Genomic DNA, 19,520 nt, shown 5'->3' on the forward strand with positions numbered 1-19,520 from the left:
CAAAAAGCCTATTTTATTTAAAAAACTACTGTAAATGTGCTGGATACATACGAACATTTATCTAAAGTGTATCAAAACATTTTGCATCTAAAACTAATTTATTAAACAAAGGAAGGATCTGTAGCTAGTGAATTGAGCTGATTTGTTTCTGGTCATCAGGTCCTTCAAGATTTTTAGAACTAGTGGATCTCCTCTTCTAACACCTAGTTTTTATTCACAGATTTGAAGAGGCAAACAAGCTTTCCTGCTTCAACTCCTAATTAGTTTCTTAACTTGCAGTGAGCTAGTCATTGAACTGAATTAGATGAATAAACTGAAATGAAAGGGATCCTATCGCTGCACCTCCAGAGGAGGCTACTAGTGTCAAAAGCTGGTTTAGCACTTCAATATGCTCTGGTTCCAAGTGCTTAACTAGTGACTTCCATAAGTTCAGTGGTTTGACTTCCTTTAAAACTTGGCAGCAAACATACTGCTGAATATTTTTTTTTATTTAATGTAAATGATTTTAATAGATAATAGTAAGTTTAGGCCTTGCATAGGTTGCCAATTTCAAATATGTTTAATTTTTTTAAAATAAAACTATATTTAATTTTAGTTTTAAAACATCTGATTTAAATCTTTGTTTAATGGACCTCTGTCTACCCTGATTTCTTCCTATTCCTGTATCACTCCACCATCAAGCTGACAGTCACAGAAGGCTACATTCCAGTGAAATGTGTGTATGGAATACTGCATCCTGTTTGTAAGCAGGTAGATGTTTGTGTTTCCTTCCTTGTTTGTATTTTACACATTTTTTTAATCAGGGAAGATGTTAAGTTTTAAGCTGTATTGAGGGTTATATGTTCAACTATCATAAACTTTAACGTCAGAAGGGACTGTAATGATCATCTAGTCTGACCTCTTGTACATTGCAAGCCACAGAACCTCACCCACCCACTTCTGAAATAGACCCCTAATCTCTGGTTGCATTACATGTGATTATTGGCTTGACTGAAATTCTCAAATCATGGTTTAAACACTTCATGTTACAGAGAATTCACCATTTACACTAGTTTAAACCTGCTAGTGACCTGTGCCCCATGCTGCAGAAGAAAGTGAAAAACCCAGAGCCTCTGCCGATGTGACCCAGGGGAAAATTGCCATATTTGGGGTTGGGAAGTAATCAGTTAGACTCTGAGCATGTGAGCAAGACCCACCAGACAGATACCTGGGAAAGAATTCTCTGTAGTAACTCAAATCCCTCTCCATCTAGTGTCCCGTCTCCAGCCATGGGGATTTTTGTCTGTGTATTATATAGCCAGCAGGTTTAAAGTTACTCCAATTCTGCCAGCTTGCCCTTGCCACAGACACCCGTACTATTATGTGCTCATTGTGTTATGAAATTGCCCTATAATCATACTTGATTCTTTTGGCTCTCATGTTTAGATTTCAGAGTAAAGGCTAACACAGTGAAAATTCTGTAGTTCATCATGGAGAAACGATCCTGTAACTAATGAAGTAAACTATTTACAGAGGCAGGGCTAGATTGGCAGAGGTTCCCTTATTGTCAAGTGAAATTTCCCTAAAGCAATGGAACAATTGAGGGTAGAATTAGAATGGAATTTAAACCAAGTAAAGATTTTGTGGTAGGCAGCCAGAAGACCAGACCCAATATTCTGAAGTACCAGCTGGGTCTGTTTTCATAATCTAATACTGCAGTGTTTCTTGTCTAGTTTATAGTTGACTAAAATTCATGAGAACTGCAGTATCCCCTTAAACTAGGAATTGGTAGTAGGTTTTTTTGAGGATGTCTGCAGATGAGAGGTTTGCAGATGCTGTTGGAGTGTTGGCCAGTAACGTGGAGGCTAGGTCACTTTAGTTCATCTCAACATACCTCACTTATAAATTGGCTAAATTGACCCCTCTTGGTACAATTTAATAATAATAATAATTAATAATAAAACCAAAAAGTTAGTGACTCATTAGCAGAAACAAATGAGCTGTCCAAAGTTTACCAATGGATTAGAATATTAGCCTCTGAGTCCAAATGTGCACTGCTAGTATGAGCAGGATGTGAGTCATTTTTGTTGTTTCCAGTTATGAGTGCAGTCTACACTGGAGATTAAGAGTAAGATCAATTGACTGTGAACTAAAAGCATTAGCTGTGGAGAAGATTTACTCATTAGCAGCTAATGCTGTTTCAGCAAATACTGTTATGGCAATGTAAAGAAAACTAGTTTTTTCTTTTGGAGGGCTGTTGGGTGGGGGGCAATTTCAAACTGCTTGTGAGAATGCTGGCTTTCAATAAAAGGAGACAAAGAAAATATTTGATACTATTTCTAGGAAAGCCAGAACTTCATTAGCTATTAATTTACATCCTGGCTAGTAGTAAACATGCTAATGCCGTAGAAGCACCATGCACAATACCAACTTTTGTAAAATGCTTTGAGCTCCTACAATGCAAGTTACTGATTCTTAGTCCTAATAATAAATTCAGCCTTGCTAGTTTATGATTAAGTTTATTTTGGGAATTACCAGGACGGTTAGATGCCAAAACAATCCCTATATATACAATGCAATGCTACAAGTGGCAAATGTGCTTAGTTTAATAAATAACTAATAAAAGGAAAACCAGAGCAGTTTGCCTGTGGCAATTTTTCTCCAGAGAAACCAAATTTTAACAATATTGGGCTTCCCAACGTTTTTCTCTTGGGTGATATTTCAAAGCCAGCTGGCTAGATTGTGTCTCCAAAATTTGCGTGTTTACTAAGTTATTGCGTACCTACCAGTTTGTGTACAGAAATGCCAGATCGATGGGCACACAGTTCAGGTGATTGCTTTTGAAAATGTGGTTCTTTTAGATATGAGAAAGATGGGCGGTTACAAGATCAGTTTTATAACGTTATGGCTCATCATTTTTAATGTAAATAATACCACGGTTTGGTAAATGATGTGTATAGTATATCCACATTCAGGAAATATTGTATGTATTTGATTCCTTTAACCAATTTTAAATCTCACTTCTTTCTCTCTTTCTATAAATAAACCTTTAGATGTTAGATACTAAAGAATTGGCAACAGCGTGATTATTGGCTAAGATCTGAGTTATATACTGACCTGGATATGTGGCTGGTCCTTTGGGATCAGAAGAACCCTTTGATGAAATTGGTTTTAAATAACTACTAATCATTAAGTCTTGTGTTTTGGGTTTTGAATCCGTGACTGGAATACCTAAGGAGGCTGCATTTCTGGCTTCCTGTTAGTCAGTATGGTGAGACAGAAGTTTACTTTTGTTGCTGGTTTGGTATATCTTATGGAAGAATAAGCACCAGTTTTGGGGTGTGTTTGCCATATTTCTCAGCAGCTTGTCCTGAATTTGGTTTTCTCAATTGTGACCCACTGAGACATGGTGACAGACGGGCATGAGAGGGATTTATTAGCAGACTGCTGACTAATAAGACTGTTTGTTTATATATTAGGATATGAATTAGCAAAATATTTCTTCTAAAGATTTTTGAGAGAGACTAACATTTTTCTCTCCTGTATCTCTTCTTCTTGATATTTTTGTTAATTTATTAGAGGTAGGGAGAGGCTTATTTTTGGCCTGATCCCAGGCCCACTGAAATCAGTGGGAGTCTTTCCATTGACTTCAGTGGGCTTTGGATGAGACCCTTAATAGAAAGAAAATGGAGAATGAGTGGCTTTGTGCCTGTAGTTCTCTGTTCTCTGTGTCACCAGCTGACATTGACCTTCTGTTTTGAGAGGGTCTACAGTGATGTTACTTTGCATTTCTGTCAGTAAAGTGGTGGGAGTAGGTAAGGGGAGTACTTAAATTGGATTTTAAGTAAGTCCATTTTGTATTAGAAGTAAGTCCATTGTGTTGCTTTGTAGTGTTGTGTTCTTTGAAAGAAAATTCAGTCTTTTTCTTGTTTTTCATTTAGGGTACTACAGAATGTTAAAATATGTTAATTTCTAACAACAAGAGAGTGTCTCTAATTTTTGTTTTTTGCTGGGCCCTTGGTTACTTGCTTAAGACAATACAGAAAATGTAAATAATGTAAAGTAAATATAAGTAGTGTACATAATTTTTACTGAAAGCAGAAGTACGTACAATACAGACATTGCTTAGTCATAGATTCCTAAAGGGAAGAGGTGCACTTATAGCAGCCTTGCTAAACTGTCAAGAAGCTTTATTAGCCCTGGTACAAAAACAACTCTCCTGCTCTTTATCATGGTAAACGGTGAAATAAACTAATGTTTTACTTTCCTGCTCCGAAAAACTGCTTGCCGCAATTAAGTGGGCAAGTGGAATTTTGTAAGGATATGGCATAGTTATAACCTGAGTTGCTTGTAAGGTATAGTATTCTTAAGGCCCTTCATTTTTAGTTTTTTATTTTGTTTAAAATTTCCAAGAATTTATCTGTGTTTTACAAAAATTTAAAAATGGATTAAAATCAATGCAAAAGATTAACTTCACAATTGTTTGGGTAAATATTGGGGCATGGGAGGATAGAGAAAAGTAAGAGGATTGAAAGTAAAAGCAGCTTAATGCTATGGGTTATTTCACAAACTGTACGTAAACCCATATATGTGTACATATATGTATCTTCTACTACATTGCCTTACTTTAACAGGCAGTCTCACATCATGTAATGTATTGGTTGTTCTTAATACGATCAGTATTTTCCCGTACTGGAGTGATCCAAAATTCACGTGAAAATCTGTCAAAAACAAATAGCATTTGTAAAACCTGGGAATTGTTGAGAAAGGATCAGTAAAAACTGAAAACAAAGGGCCTCAAATAGTCTTCATGGCTCACTGCGTGTCCTTTCTGGTGAGGGTGAGTTAATCTTGTTCATTTTGGGTTATTTGGTAAAGTGGCTGCTTCTCTGTGGGTGCAGTTTTATGACGATCGTTCTAAATTTTTGCACTCTGTTCCCCTACATAGTGATTGGTGTTATGTAAAAAGTAAAAGTATGTGTGTGTGAGAGAGAGCTTCAGATTCTGAAAGAATTTGAGGGAGTTTTGAGTAAATTACACAGGCCTGATTTTACTAGCTGACATCTCAGTTTCTAAAGAAAATAAGTAAAATATGCTATGCAACTCTTTTGGTAATAAGCAGAGTTTGTTGCTTGAAAAACAACTATAGAATTCTAGGGATCTTCATATGGGGAATAGAGATAGGCACAGGCAAGAAGGCCTTAATTTCATCTCCACATAACTCAGTTTTACTGTGTTCTCATATTAAACGAAGTACAGAGTCACAAAGCCATGACTGCTTGAGCCTCAATCTAGCCATACGCTTTCGTATGTCCTTAACTTTAAATATTTAGCTTGTTCTTAAGTGCTTTGCTGAATTGGGGCCTTGAAAGGCAAATCTTCTCTGATAATAGAACCTGTAATATTCCTTTTATTTTCATTATTATATCCTGTTGGATTTTCATAAAGAAAAGTCATAATCTTTTTAGGATTTAAGATTTTGTGTTTTGTGTGTAAAATTTTGTTTTGTGTGCTTTGTAATAGACTTATTTACAATTCTTTCTCTTTAGCATGGCCTGGTGTATACGATTGCCACTAGTGAATTATTGACGTCTACGAGTAGGGCTTACACCTAATAAGAAATGAGGCTATAATCACCTTTTCAAACCCCAGAGGAAAGATTAATCTCTTCAAGAGTGATGTGGGCATTGCTGAGAGAGCAAAAAGCTATTTGCTCTGAAAAAACAAAATGAAAGTTTAGCCATGTTAAAACGCATACTGTTTGCTTACACTCAGTTTACCATGCGAAACAGATCACTGTTTTAATTATCTCTCAGCCCTCACCCCTGTACCCCAGCCCTCTGACTGAGCCCCTCCCACACTCCAAACCTCTCATCACCAGTCCCACCCCAGAGCTCTCACATTTTTACATTATTTTAAAAAATATATATCGGCTTACAAGGCAGGTATGGGGTGGCAGGATTTGGACCTGTTCTGGGCACCACAAAAAGTTATGGTATAAAAAAACCTACTGCCCCTGGCCACCCTTACTTCTGGGCTGGTGCTGGCAGCGGTGCTGCTTTCAGAGCTGGGTATCCAGAGAGTGATGGGTGCTATATCCCCTTGTCCTCTGTTTGGGAACTTGAAATATGGTAACCCTAGCAAAGGATCGAAAAGTTATCGCAGTATTTTTTGTGATCTCGCAACCCCTCAACAATAGCGTTGTGACCCCCTTTTGTGTTGGGATCCCCAGTTTGAGAAATGGTGCCCTAAAGGCTGCTAGTATGTGGAAACAGGGTCCTTGTAGTGGGGTGGTTACCCGCTCCAGCCTTAAAGGGCTTAAAACAGCCCAGGAGAGGGCTGTGGCTGGGAGCAAGCAGTTCCCAGGCTGGGCTGTGGCCACGCCCCAGCGAGGGCTCAGCTGGCCCTTATAAGAGTGCAGTGGGCCAGGAGCAGACAGAGTCTCTTCTCACTGTGGAGAGAGATGGGCCTGGCTGCTGGGGAGCGTACCAGAGTACCTGAGGTGGAGCAGGGCTGGGGAAGGCCAGAGGAGCTGGGAGGCTTCAGACTGGAAAAGCCCCAGGCTGCAGGCCTGGCAGACGGCCTATGACCGAGTACTGGGGTTGCAGGGGGCAGCCCAAAGATAGGCAGAGGCAGCAGGTCCAAACCCTCCCTTGCCTGTGATGATTGGCTTATACACTGCAGTCCGCCCCAGTGTGCGGGGGCTAAATGGCGACTGTAGCCAAAGGCTGAGGTGAGGTGGGGATAGTGTGTGGGGGTTCCCCTGGGAGGGGGAGACCCAGATCTCTGGGGGTACTGCCAGGGGGCAGCACCCTGGATAAAAGGGGCACTGGAGTCTGGGAGGGACAAGGGAGCCAGCGGCAGTGAGACACCGGCCTGCAGAGGGTGCTCTGGAGGCTGGACGAGCTAATTCCCTGAGAGACCAGGAGGAAGCACCGCAGGGATGAGTCCTGCACCGTGACAGTCCTGTTGTGGAAAGTGTCTAAAATATAGCTAAAGACACAAAGTTATGTGGGTTTTGATATTTATTTACTATTCATTTTTACATTCTGAGATATTTCTTTAAAAACACACTTTTCAGTCCTTGAGATGACAATTTTTCATAAGTGGAATAATAGTCTCCCCTGCTGGAAAAGCTCTAGCCTTTTGCTGTATATTCAAAATAAGAGACTGTTGGTATGCTTTCCTGACAAATTAAGAATGTTCAGTGTTCTGTACCATGAGTTTTCCGTGTCTGATATGCATTGAATGTATGTTTTAAGCTGTTTATTTTCATGTTACGGAAGGTTGAAGAAAGATAAAATAAAGAGCACAGTTCAGTGCTGAGGGGGAGAGAGAGACGTGGACAATAAATCCACAGAACTGGAAGTCTCAACATGTGGTGCTTTTTTGCTCTGTGCTGTCACATAGGTGCTGTGTGCCATCTTGACTCCGATGGGGAGGTCGCATTTCCTCACAGTTCCTTCACTCTGGTATTGCTGATCCTGCTGTTTTTCTGCTTCATTACCCTAATATGTGCATTGTTGGTGCCTTTTTACTTCCAGCCCTTCAGACAGGTTCAAAGGCTACTTTAATGGAACCAAAGAAAAGCCCTACAGCCCCACAAAAATATTCAACCAATTTAGCAAATATTCAATAGTATGATTACAGAATTAAATTCAGCTGCAATGGTACAGTGACAGGCTTAAATGAAATCCAGACTGAAGTTCAACCTCTTTGGTGAGAAGTTGATAAATAGAACAACAGGTTTTTCACTGTAATGGACTGCTAAATTATTGGCTGCTAGAAGTGAATAAGAATAGCAAACCTTTCTTATTGTAGTAAATAATTATGGCAGAAATAAGTGTTTCTACCCAAAGATTCTAATATAAATTCTTATTTTTTAATCTTAAAATGTAATTTTTTTATACTTTATATTTGAAATGAACCAAATTAGTTGGTGCTACTATTGGAAAACCTTCAATAGCAAGATGAGAGATTTTAATTAAATTTAATTGAGCAGAAGCTATTGTGTAGTCATTATTAACTTGTAAACATGGTTTTCTGCTTCAGTTGACAGCAATATTATATACAATTCCAATTTAATTTGTGGTTATTATCACAGTGACAAACCTGTTTCCATGTAATCTGGTTTCTGTAACATTCTTCTGTGCTAATCCAGACCATGCTTTATCACCACCTTTGCAGGAAGTGGGCTTGCCAGTTATGCTTCTTTTTTGCTGTTTTTTTTTTCCCCTTATTTCTTTTCCATTTCCCTTTATGACCACCTGTCTAAGGAAACTGGCATGTGGCTACTTCAGTTTTGCTACTACTGCACTACTGACTTAAATATGTAAACTCAGCAAAATATCTGAATAATACTGCATTTGGAGGGCATGTTTTGGAATGTACTATACAGGAAGAAAAGCCTTAATGTCACACGTCAATCATAGACATCTTTTCCTTTTCACAAGAAATCATAACAAAGAGGACTGTTAGCTCTCTTTGTGTTGAGAGCATTTATTATGCCTCAAGTTCCTACTTGCTAGGGGCTCCTCCTTAGTCAATTTGCATCACATATGGGTGGTCTGTTGGTCTCAGGGAATATCCATTTGGTCCCTGGAGATTTTGGTCCTGAGGGAGTTTCCTTCTACTTTTATTTGACATTACAAACAATATGTAGTGCATCTTCTGATGCAGCATTTGAACTGCAGGTGTTGCAGGCTGCCTTTCCTAGGTAGCTCTAGTCTTAGGGTCTGGTCTGGCATTATGCTAAGGAAGGGTAATTTCTTAAATTTTTTAAGGTTTCTTTAAACATTTTTATGTCACCTAGATATCCTGGGCAGTTAGGCTGAGATGATAGGATTGTTCTTTGATTTCTTGTTGATAGTTTACTATAGTTACTGCTCGACTGTTCAGCTGGAGCTTGGCAACCAAGAGGAACTGTATGTACGGAGAGTCTGGTCCCCTCTCCATCTCTTCGAATAAAAGTGATGAATTTGGAAGAAATGAGGGAATATAGCAATCTATATATTCAATTCAGGGAGTCCCTTGCATATGTGGATTGAGGTTATCTTTGGGGGGAATTTTTGAGGCTTTTTAGCTGGGCTTTGGTTTGAGTCCTCTAATTGGCACTGGATCAGAAACAACTAAGCTGCATTATTAATTTAACAGGTTTTATAATTTAACCTATATTTAATTTATAATTTATTAATTTAACAGGTTTTATGTATATAGAGACATATAAGTACTTTTCTAAATAGAATCAAATTAAATAATGATAGTTTGTATTGTTTGGGTCAGCTCTGTAGCTGGGGCCTTTAAAGAGGCGTAATCATTCTAGAGCACTATCTTACAAGTAGATGTAGTGTGAATGTGCATTATTTTGTTAACTGTTTTAATTTTTGATGAGATGTGCTGATATTACAATGTCTAGCAAGTTATATTGAACATTGTCAGACTCATTAGATTACTGCTTTATTTCATTAGTTCAAAGCATCAATACTTTGATTATGGTGAAAACATGTATTTACTATTTGCCCAGCCAGAGTAGGGTAGAAAATACATTAGAACTGTTGAATTGTTGTTAATGTAACAGTTTTGTCTTGGCTGCTGCAGATGTCTGTTTTAAAGACATACATTTCTAAATCTGAAAAATGGCATCAAGTTCCTTTTACCCACTGTACAATTGTAATACTGCTGTAAACTTTTAAATCTGTGTAATACTTCAGTCAAACTGTGTTAATTATAACTCATTAAAGATTCTGGTTATGATGGAGGAAAAAGGATTGAAATTACACTAGATTAATTTAGCAATATATGGGATACATTATTTTCAGAGTCCTCGTTTGTCTCTTACTTCTCTTTGGAAGTAAAGCCCTGCTGTCAGGCACAGATTTGCCTGTGGTTCCTGTCTATTTGATGGAGGCTGTTTGTGGTGCTGGAGAGGCATCTGTAATGCTGGGGAGTTGCCAGGACCTCATTAAGTGCATCTTGGATCACAGCCAGACGTTCAATGTAGTTGAGCCTCAGCATTTTCTCTGAGAACCAAGGGAAGCAATTGGAAAAGGAGGAGGGGAAAGGAAGAAAAGTCCTCTTCACCTATGTATTGCTGTGTTTTATTGTGTTAAATGGGTGTAGCTGAACTCTTGGAATTAAATTAAGCCCTTAACTTCTACAAGCTGTTGCAAAGCTGAATAGAGCAACCCCTGGCCCCCTCCCCTCTCTCTCTCTTTTTTTTTTGTGTTAATGAGACACAACAATTGTAATAGGGCATTCAAACTTCTGTCCTTCAATACTGTTAATAAAAGTGACTTTTCTTTTGCAGTTTTATGACCCAGATGAGAATGAAGAAAACGATTGTTTGGAGGACTCTTTAAACATGACCAGTGTAGCAAAATAAGGCAGTTTAAAAGACCCTTTGTGAAGTTGTTTAGGCCTCAAATTTTCCATATCTTTAAAATTGTACATTCTGTTGAAAAGGAAATATGTCAGTTGATCCTTGTGTCCTTTAAATTGCTCACTGTAAGAGTAAATGATGTGAATGAAATGCTAATGTACATACATTTGTGCATAACTTCCTGTAATGCACATGCCTGTTTTTCTTTAAGGTATATAATATGTGCAATAATTAAAATATTATATACTTCAATTACACAGCTGAAGAAATAAATGTTTAACTGAATGCAAGAGGCCATATTTTAAGATCTTTTTAGATATTTGAGACCTAAAGCAACTCAGTGCTTTTGAGATCAAACAAGAAAGTTGGTAGCTTTCTGAAATGACGTTCTTCTAACTTAGAAGGAAAAAGTAGAATGCAACCTATGTTCATACTACTAAACTAAATTCAAGATATTAAAAAGTACATCTTTGTGGTGCTGGTGTTGTAGCTTTGAGTTGTGCTGGCCATAAAAAGCTCTTTGTACAGACAGAGGGTAGAAAGTACTGTCTTATCAAATGTTTTGAACAACTCACATGTAAAATTGTACACTGAGACTATCTAAGCGTGAAGGCAACCCAGAATAGTTTAGTGTTCAGCAGTTATGTGATTATAATGTGAATTGATCTCATTGAATGGCTTGGAAGAGTGTGTTACTTGGATACGCCTCAATCAGTCTCTTCGGTGTCTTCCTCACACCCCTTCCCACAAAGTCTCCAGTACTGATTGAAAAAAGACATGAAAATTAGCTACAGTGTGATACTATCCAGCACTGTCAACTGTGAAAGGTACTGTTTGTTCATGTTAGCTGATTTGTTATGTAAATTAGCAGTATAAATCTCTTCCAGGGTTTTAAAATTTTGTTTCTTTTGCAAATACCTGAGTTTTAAACTAATACTGGGAGATCTAATAGCATATCTAGGAAAACAGCAGTCTGGCCAGCACAGCTGGGCCAGAGGGAGATGATTTTTCCTGGAGGAATGGTGGATTTTGTTGTTGTTGATTGTAGTATGTATATGGTAAACTTCCATACAGCACAGTTTTTGTTGTATACTGTGAAAATGGAAATTAAAATTTGCCAAGTTATTTATGATACTGGATTGCAAAGTACACGGAGACATAAAATTTAATGTACTCACAAATGCCCCCAAACGAATCCATTTGTAGCAAAGCTTTCAGAACAAGTTGAGCTGTTTGTTGTTGCTGTGAGTACACTACAGCTTTTCTGTGAAATTTACAAGCAATTATTGTGGACAGCTTTGCCCATTTTATGTTCCATGCTTATTTTTTAGTATAAGATTTTTGTACAGCAATTAATATGTACTGTAGGTATTTACTTGACATCACTGTTTAAGATATGGGAGTTATTCTCATATTTTATTTGAGCTTGTGAAAATGCTTCAAATTGAGATGAACTATAGTCAGAGAAATTGGACACTGGTAAACACTGTTGCTCTTTGTACAGCAGCAGATTGGTTAATAGATTCATGCTGCTGCTCTCTGCAAAGGAGCCAGGTCAGAACAAGAGGCCCACTGTTCCTGAGTGTTCGAAGATGTTGGGATCTTTCTCTGGGGACAGTTGGGCAACCCACGGTTGTTGGGTGTTCTGGTTTTTTTTGGTTTGGTTTTTTTTACTACTTTTTTTTGGCAGTGCAAGCTGTAATATTGATGAATGATTAAAACACTTTTAAAAAGAAGCATTGAATTTGTGTAAAACCATTCTGCAGTGTCTGAAAGAAAACTTTGTTACTTTCGTGTTATTTCTTTCCTCTCATTGACACTTGTTGGTTGGTTGGTTTTTGTTTTGGTTGCTGTTAGGATTCTTAAAAAAGGCTGCTTGATCGACTTATTATTTAGTCTACCTGAACTGTTGCCACCTCTCACAAAGTAAGACTTCTTTTTTTAAAAAAATATTGGTTTAAACAAGGATAAACAAATCAGTGCAAGCAAAGGAGTCCGCTGGACAACCAAAAAGTAATACATGGGCTGGTAAGAGCTGACCAGCATTTCAAGTCGTGCCGTAATTTACCAGATTTCTTCCGAGAGCCCTCCATTTAAAAAAAATACTTTGTAGGCTAATAATGTTAGTATATACCAGAGTACTGATATGTTTGCTGTTAAAATAAATTTTAGTTATGCAAACTTTTGTAACCCCCAATGAGATTACATAGATTCCTGGGACCCTGTGTGCTGGCAGCTCAGGAAGAGGCACACTGTCCCTAGTAGGGAGGGGGAGCCAAGGCAGACTCAGAGCCTGCCCAGCAACCAATACGGAGTGAGAGGCCCTCCCAGTGAGCTGAGAAAAGGGGAGAAGCCATTTTGGAGTCAGTCCGGAGCCAGCCAGGAAAAGGGCAGGACTGGCTGTGTGGGGAGCTGGTGAGTCCCAGGCCTGCATGCCGGGTTCCCTCTGAGAACAGGCCTCTAGGGACCTAACAGCAGATCACTTAGCTGGGTTTTTTCTTCCCCACTGATGATTCCCAATTTGTAGAGTTTGCTGGGAAACTTCCTCAGCCAGGCTGAGTTCACCCTCCAGCTTAGGGTGACCAGGTGAAACAGACAAAATATCGGAACATGTGGGGGAAGCAAAAAAAAAAAAAAAAAAAAGCGCGGCTGAAGCAGAGTTGCCGAAGCAAAAAAAATCCAAAAACCTGCCGGAGCAGCCAGGGCCACAGTATCGGGACAAATGGCATCCCAACATGCATTGGTTGGGATGCAGGACAAAGAACTAAAAATTGGGACAGTCCTGATTTTATCGGGACGTCTGGTCACCTGACTCCAGCTCCCTAGATGAGACCAGTCACCACATGGTCAGCTCTGCTCTGTCTGCTAGTCCAGGGAAATCCTGGGACCGACGCAGCCTGATTTCTGCCTAAAGGAAGATCCCTGCCAGCAGAGAGCAGCCCCTCTGCAGTGATTGAGGAGTCCAGAGTCCTCTTCGAACCTGCGGGATCATTCATGGAGTTTGTGAGTGCATCATCTTTTAGTTAGTTAGTCAGGTAATTTGTTTTGGGGCCCACCTACTCTCTGAACTGTGTCCTCAAGCCAGGGAGTAAGGGTTTGAAGATTTTTATAACCTGCTGCATATTACATCTGTGGAGGGATTTGCCACCTTCTCCCACTTGTGAGTCCTTTGGGCTGTACTGTACCCAGTCAGCCACACTGCTAAACCACTGCAAAGAAGAATTTTGTGGTTATAGGTTGTCAAGGGCCCCAGCAAAGTATGCGTACCAGTGGGACACTTATTTTACATTTGCTACATCAAGTCACGGGTATTTTCAGTGTGGGCACCGGTTGCCCTAAAAATAGTGTTTTACCCTGTTATGTTGTATTTGTCTCCTGTTTAATATAATTATTGTGTTGAATATATTGTATGTGTTTGTGTTATTTCTTGGAAGTCTCCAACTATCTGGCAAGTAAGTGGGAATTACCTTGTAGTTAAAATTCTCCGCCCAAACTGCCCTGGGAACCCTGCCAGGAAGGAGCGAGTGGGGTGAAGGCACCGCCAAATAATTTCATTGAAAAAAGAAAAGAAAATACACCCTGCTAAGTGGGTGGTGGAATCCAAAAAAACCCAAACCTGTAAGCAAATTGGCATTAAAGGAGGTAACCAGGTAGAGAGGGGGTGCTACACTTTGAAATTATTTGGAGCAAAAAAAATAAAAGTTCAGAAACATTGGTGCACACGCTGGAAAAACTGCATTTGTTATACTTAGTTTTTTTGGCTATTGATTTTTCATATATCTGTCTCTGCCATCTAGAAAAAATGCCTGGTTGTTGGTAATGGTTGGCGGGAAATGATTTTGACCACTGCAGCACACTCATTTATTAAGGAAAGGACAGGAATTAGGTACTTGGAGGAAGTATGGAAATATATGGTTTTAAAAACAAATGATGAGGTAGTCCCTCTATACATCATCACATCTCATTAGTTTTATAAATAAATTTTTTTGTGATCACTGAGTCAAATTAATGTGCAAAATAGTTTCATTTCCATTACACATACATCTGACTACAGGAGTATTCCTATTATATGACAAAGGATGAATATAGGACTTCGGAAGACTCAGATAAGGAAAAACTATGTTAAAAAGGGAACTAATATTTAATTTCCATTTTAACTATCTCATTATCCCTCCTTAAAAGCATAAAGTACTTAAAACAAAATTTAGCCAGTTGGATCTTTGGACTGTTGATTTGGATTTTTTTTTTAAAACCGTAGATGATACACCTTTCTCGCTGTAATAATTGGAGTCAACATTTTGATTTGGTGTGGCTTCCACTGGAATGCTCAAAATCAGATTGCAAGCTGTCAGGGTTCCCTCCCCACTCTGAACTCTAGGGTACAGATGTGGGGACCCACATGAAAGACCCCACTAAGCTTATCTCTAAAAACTTCCCGAAGGCACACATTCTTCCTTGTCCTTGGAACGATATCGCTGCCACCACCAAGTGAGTTAAACAAAGATTTAGGAAAAGGACCACTTGGAGTTCCTGTTTCCCCAAAATATCCTCCCCAAGCCCATTCACCCCCTTTCCTGGGGAGGCTTGAGAGTAAACAAGGTGAGCACAGACCAGCCCCTTGGGTTTCTAGGACACTAAAAACCAATCAGTTTCTTAAATCAGAACTTTATTATAAAGAAAAAGTAAAAGAAGTACCTCTGTAAAATCAGGATGGAAGGTAATTTTACAGGGTAATCAGATTCAAAACACAGGATTCCCCTCCAGACAAAACTTTAAAGTTACAGAAAAAAACAGGAATAAACCTCCCTCTTAGCCTAGAGAAAATTCAGAAGCTAAAACAAAAGATAATCTAACGCATTTCCTTCCTATTACTTACAATTTGTAATCTTAGATGCTTAGTTCAGGTATGTATTTTCCCTGCCCTGGTTCCTCGCTGTCCCAGAGAGAACACAAAGAAACACAAAACAAAAACCTTCCCCCACAGATTTGAAAGTGTCTTCTCCCATTATTGGTCCTTTTGGTCAGGTGCCAACCAGGTTATCTGAGCTTCTTAACCCTTCACAGGTAAAGGAAGGATTTCATGCTACCCTTAGCTGTATTTTTATGATACAAGCCTATACAGCCAGCCTCCTGGATCTGTGACTCCTATACCCATGGGCCCCTCCGTCCTTTTTTGCTCCTAGAAATAGTACGGCTATAGTGTAGCAAACAATTTAAAATTAATAATTTTATCCATTGAATACTCTTTCTGGTCATAATTTCCGCAGTAGGTTATGGTTTCCTTGAATTTATTCAAATATCTAAAATATTTTTTACTCTGATATTCAAAATTTGAACGTTCTTCCTTGCAACTGGTTAGTCCAGTTACACTACATTTTTACTGTTTCTTGCTTGTGTACCAGAAGTGCGTATATACTCATCCAATTTTGCACATGCGGATTTAAAATTTGGTTTCCTTAAATATCTGTCTGTGACTTTTTGAAATTTGCTATTTGCAAACATTTTTGTCAGTGAAATCTAATTGCTCAGTTGTTCATGGAAAGTGAACACACAGATTGTAAGCAAGACAAGCACATTCATTTTAATATTTCAAAAAAATGTGAAAAATTGTTTTTCATTCATAGTTATGGTTATTCCAGCTTTTAATTATTTAAAAACTTATTTTAGATGTTATTACTCAAGCCCCACACCAGCATCCTGAATGTATTTTAAAAACACACGAAATTAAGAGATGCAAAGTAAAAATGGAACAAAGCAACAGCTTTTCTTCATCACGGGTAGTGACAAATGCAGCATAAAACCTCCCATTGAATTTTCTCACTAATGGGAAATCCCACACTTCATTGCTTCAGTCCTTCACCAAAGCCTGCTCAAAAGGATGGGCTTTGCTGTGTGTCTTTCAGGTCAGCAAATCCAGGCTATTTTGGACTTCGGGGCATAGAGCATTTCAAAGGAAACAGGATATTACCAAACAAAGAGGCATCAGGCTCAGGGAACTTTGCTGATAGCAATTGTGGCAGGATGACCTAGCACATTTAAATAATGTGTAGCCCTTTTCTTTGCAAAGATAGTCTTGAAAATGTAAACTGATTACTAGGATTGAAAGGTGTTTTTTTTTTCCCCACTGCTTTTCATTCTTACTCTGAAGAAGAATCAGCAGGGATGGGCCCAATGGGGAATCCCTGAACACCTTTCAGGTTTGCAGAGAGCCGTCATTTTGGGGTGAGCCTGTGTTGGGATTCCTTCCAAGACCTTTCTAATTGGACTATCCAGAACACCTTGTTCAGTTCTGGAGGAACACTTTGTACAGTTGTCTGGGATCCAAAAAAATGAGTTCAACTCCAGCTCATGACTCAGATTACTTTTATTAGGCGTGTAACAGCTCTTTTTTCCATGCTGACCCAGGCCCAGGTGCAGGTAATTTAGGTTCAGGGTGAAACCACAATCACAATTCATGTCACACGCTACACAGTTTATATACATCTTTCCTATTAACATCTATGCTTCTTGCATGTAAGGACCAGCTGCTTTGCAGCTTGCATAAGGCAAACTCATCAGGTCAGTGTGTTTCTGCCTACTTTGTTTATTATAAACATATTCACAATAGTTAGTTGTTTCAGAAATCACTTGTTCGAGCTTGTTCAGCAGTTACTAGTTACTTGTTCGAGCTTGTCTTGTCTTAACTTGTGCCTGTTCAAGTCAGCTAAATTATCCCTACAACCTGTTTAAAACAAAAAACAAACACACACAAACAAAAAACCCTCCACCCACAAAAATATTTTCCCCCTTTTCCCCACCCATGAGCGTCTGCTATGACTAAATATTTTCAGGACGACTAGAGGGAAGATTAGTTGAAGCACCTGAAAACTTAACTGAGGTCATTTATATGAAATGGAGGGGGAAAGGGGTGACTTTTCAGGCCCTAACTTGCTTCCTGCTGCAAGGTTATTTGGATAATTGACCCTTGGACAACTCATGTAAATATTAGCATCTGAGCCTTCCACAACCAGCTGGGGTACCTTACCCTGTAACAGAAGATTGAAGGTTCTTCCCCAAATCTTCATTTGTAGCTGATCCTATGGGAAGATTGGACTCTTATTTTTGAGGGATGATGGAAAAGGTGGTAAATTGTTTCCAAGGCTCACCCTAAAAACCTAGATATATATTGCTTTTTGTTGGTTCCAGACCCTGTGAGTGTTACATTACCGAAGCTTCAAAAGTAAGTTGCTGCAGCAGAGCTTTCTATGTTTTTTTTTTAAATGGTGTATAGAGCCAGCGCATAGAACACCAAAAAAAGTGACGTGTTGAGAGAGAAACAGTTTCAGATCAGTTTAGATCTTTAGTATAAGGCTGGTTAGGGAGGTTTTTTTAATTACCTGCTTTATCCATATGAGGCAACTTTAAAAAAGTCAGTGTGGTCTCTCCCCTGCTCCATGCAAGTATTAATAATAAATTTCTTCTAAGGCTTTTGTAGTCAGGACTGTGAATTCTTGTGAATTTCTGGTGTAGGCAGGATAGGATTAGGGTGTATCTCAGCAGAAGGTGATTGTGGGGTGCATAGATCCTGTGGGATTCTGATGTTTAAGATGCTTTACAGACTGGTTCCTGCTCTGAGAAGCTTAAGTCTAATGTAGATTATAACACAGCAAGACATTTTAGTGTCCTACTTCTTCCACTTCATCTTCTGTTCCATTTTTAATTAATTTGATAGTAAATTCAAGATGATTGTGTTGAAAAGGAATGGAGAGCTCTAGAATCTGTATCAACTTTTAGCTTGAGATTGTATGAGATTTACAATTTGTATCGGATTTACAATTTTGAGTTGAATATCCGTATTTGAAACTTAATTGGGTGTTCATTTTTTACATAAATTGTACTAGATTATTAATGTCATAATGTGTACACTAGAGGATTACAGAAGTGAAGAAGTGGATCAGAGCTGCTGATCTAACAGATTTGTGGTATTGTGGGATTCTGACCTCTGCTTTTGCCAACTCTCCTGTTTAGTGTGGTGTTTAGATCTGCTATTTTTGGGAGAGAACTACTAAAGTAAGCCTTTCTACCCCTCAAAAAACTTCACATACCCCTCCATTTCATTTGAAAGAATATTGGAAAGGAGATTTTCCCGTTGTTACTCACTGCACACACTATACCAGTGGTACTATTTTCTTTCTTTTGTCTAACACAAAGGCATTTATAAGGGCATAAATAAACAAATTTATTTAGTGCTGCTGGATGTGTCCATTGCTACAAATGTTTAAAGCATATATTTACTACAGTTGCGTGAATCCTTAAACAATGCTGAAATGTGTAGTTTGGCATGAAGAATAGGCTTTACAGGCTATCACATATTGCAAATTCCTTTTGTCTCTTAAGACTAGCTTAAAAGCAAGACAACATAATGGTGTCATCTTTTCTGCCTTTCAGAGGGATTTTTATGGTAACATTCATCACTAAACCATTTCATGATGTTGATACAAAAAGGCTATTATGTTTAGTTTGAAGGTCACTAAAACATAGCTACTGTACAGTAAGGGAGTCTGTTCTCTCTTTAGTGTACATATAAACATGAAAAGATGTAACATGCATATATTGAGTAAAACTATAGCAAATGTTCTCAAACTATTTCATCACGTGGGCCTCATTTTAATACAGATTTTCAAAAAATCCATTTTTGAGTGTGCACTCCTCTCCTCTCCGTCATGATGACTGTCTGGCATCTTGTTCGTGATCACATATAGCCCTTGTGGCAACTACCCCAATTGCTTAGATGAAAAAAAGGAAAGTAGTTTATGTATTTTTAGCTGTCTGTTAATACAATTGAGCCACTAGGAACAAGGAGGAGAACTGGTACCATGTGACCAGCCAGCTTTCTGTGGACCATGGTTTGAGAGTCACTAAAATATAGGCTAAGTGGTACATGCATAGCTAAGTAGAAAGACCAGTCTGATGTGTGGATAGGTATGAAATAAATCTTCATAGAATGCAGTTATTTACCATACTCATTCACTGGTATGTGTTATCCCCAAACTCTAACCTTCATCTGTTTGTATATTTAGATTGTACACACTCTTGGCAGGGACTGTCTATCTTTGGCTCTCTCATTTTGTTTTTGAGATGTCCAGCACCCCATACAGTGGAGCCCCAAATCCCAACTGTGGCC

At 38.7% G+C, this 19,520-nt stretch overlaps 1 protein-coding gene across 3 annotated transcripts in view; it reads left to right on the forward strand.

Annotated features, from left to right (window-relative positions):
* The window catches only part of BMPR2 (bone morphogenetic protein receptor type 2), a 170,913-nt gene that overhangs the window by 39,950 nt on the left and 111,443 nt on the right, over window positions 1-19,520 (forward strand). Inside the window, exon 1 of one of the 3 annotated variants that reach the window (XM_073306447.2) lies at window positions 11,996-13,360. The exons of the other annotated variants lie outside the window; for them this stretch is intronic. The gene's annotated coding sequence lies outside the window, so the exon portion shown is untranslated. Of the gene's footprint in view, window positions 1-11,995; window positions 13,361-19,520 lie in introns of those variants that run through there. 3 annotated transcript variants of the gene reach the window in all.

The sequence above is a fragment of the Lepidochelys kempii genome, chromosome 11, assembly GCF_965140285.1.
Source record: "Lepidochelys kempii isolate rLepKem1 chromosome 11, rLepKem1.hap1, whole genome shotgun sequence".
Classification (NCBI taxonomy): Eukaryota; Metazoa; Chordata; order Testudines; family Cheloniidae; genus Lepidochelys; species Lepidochelys kempii.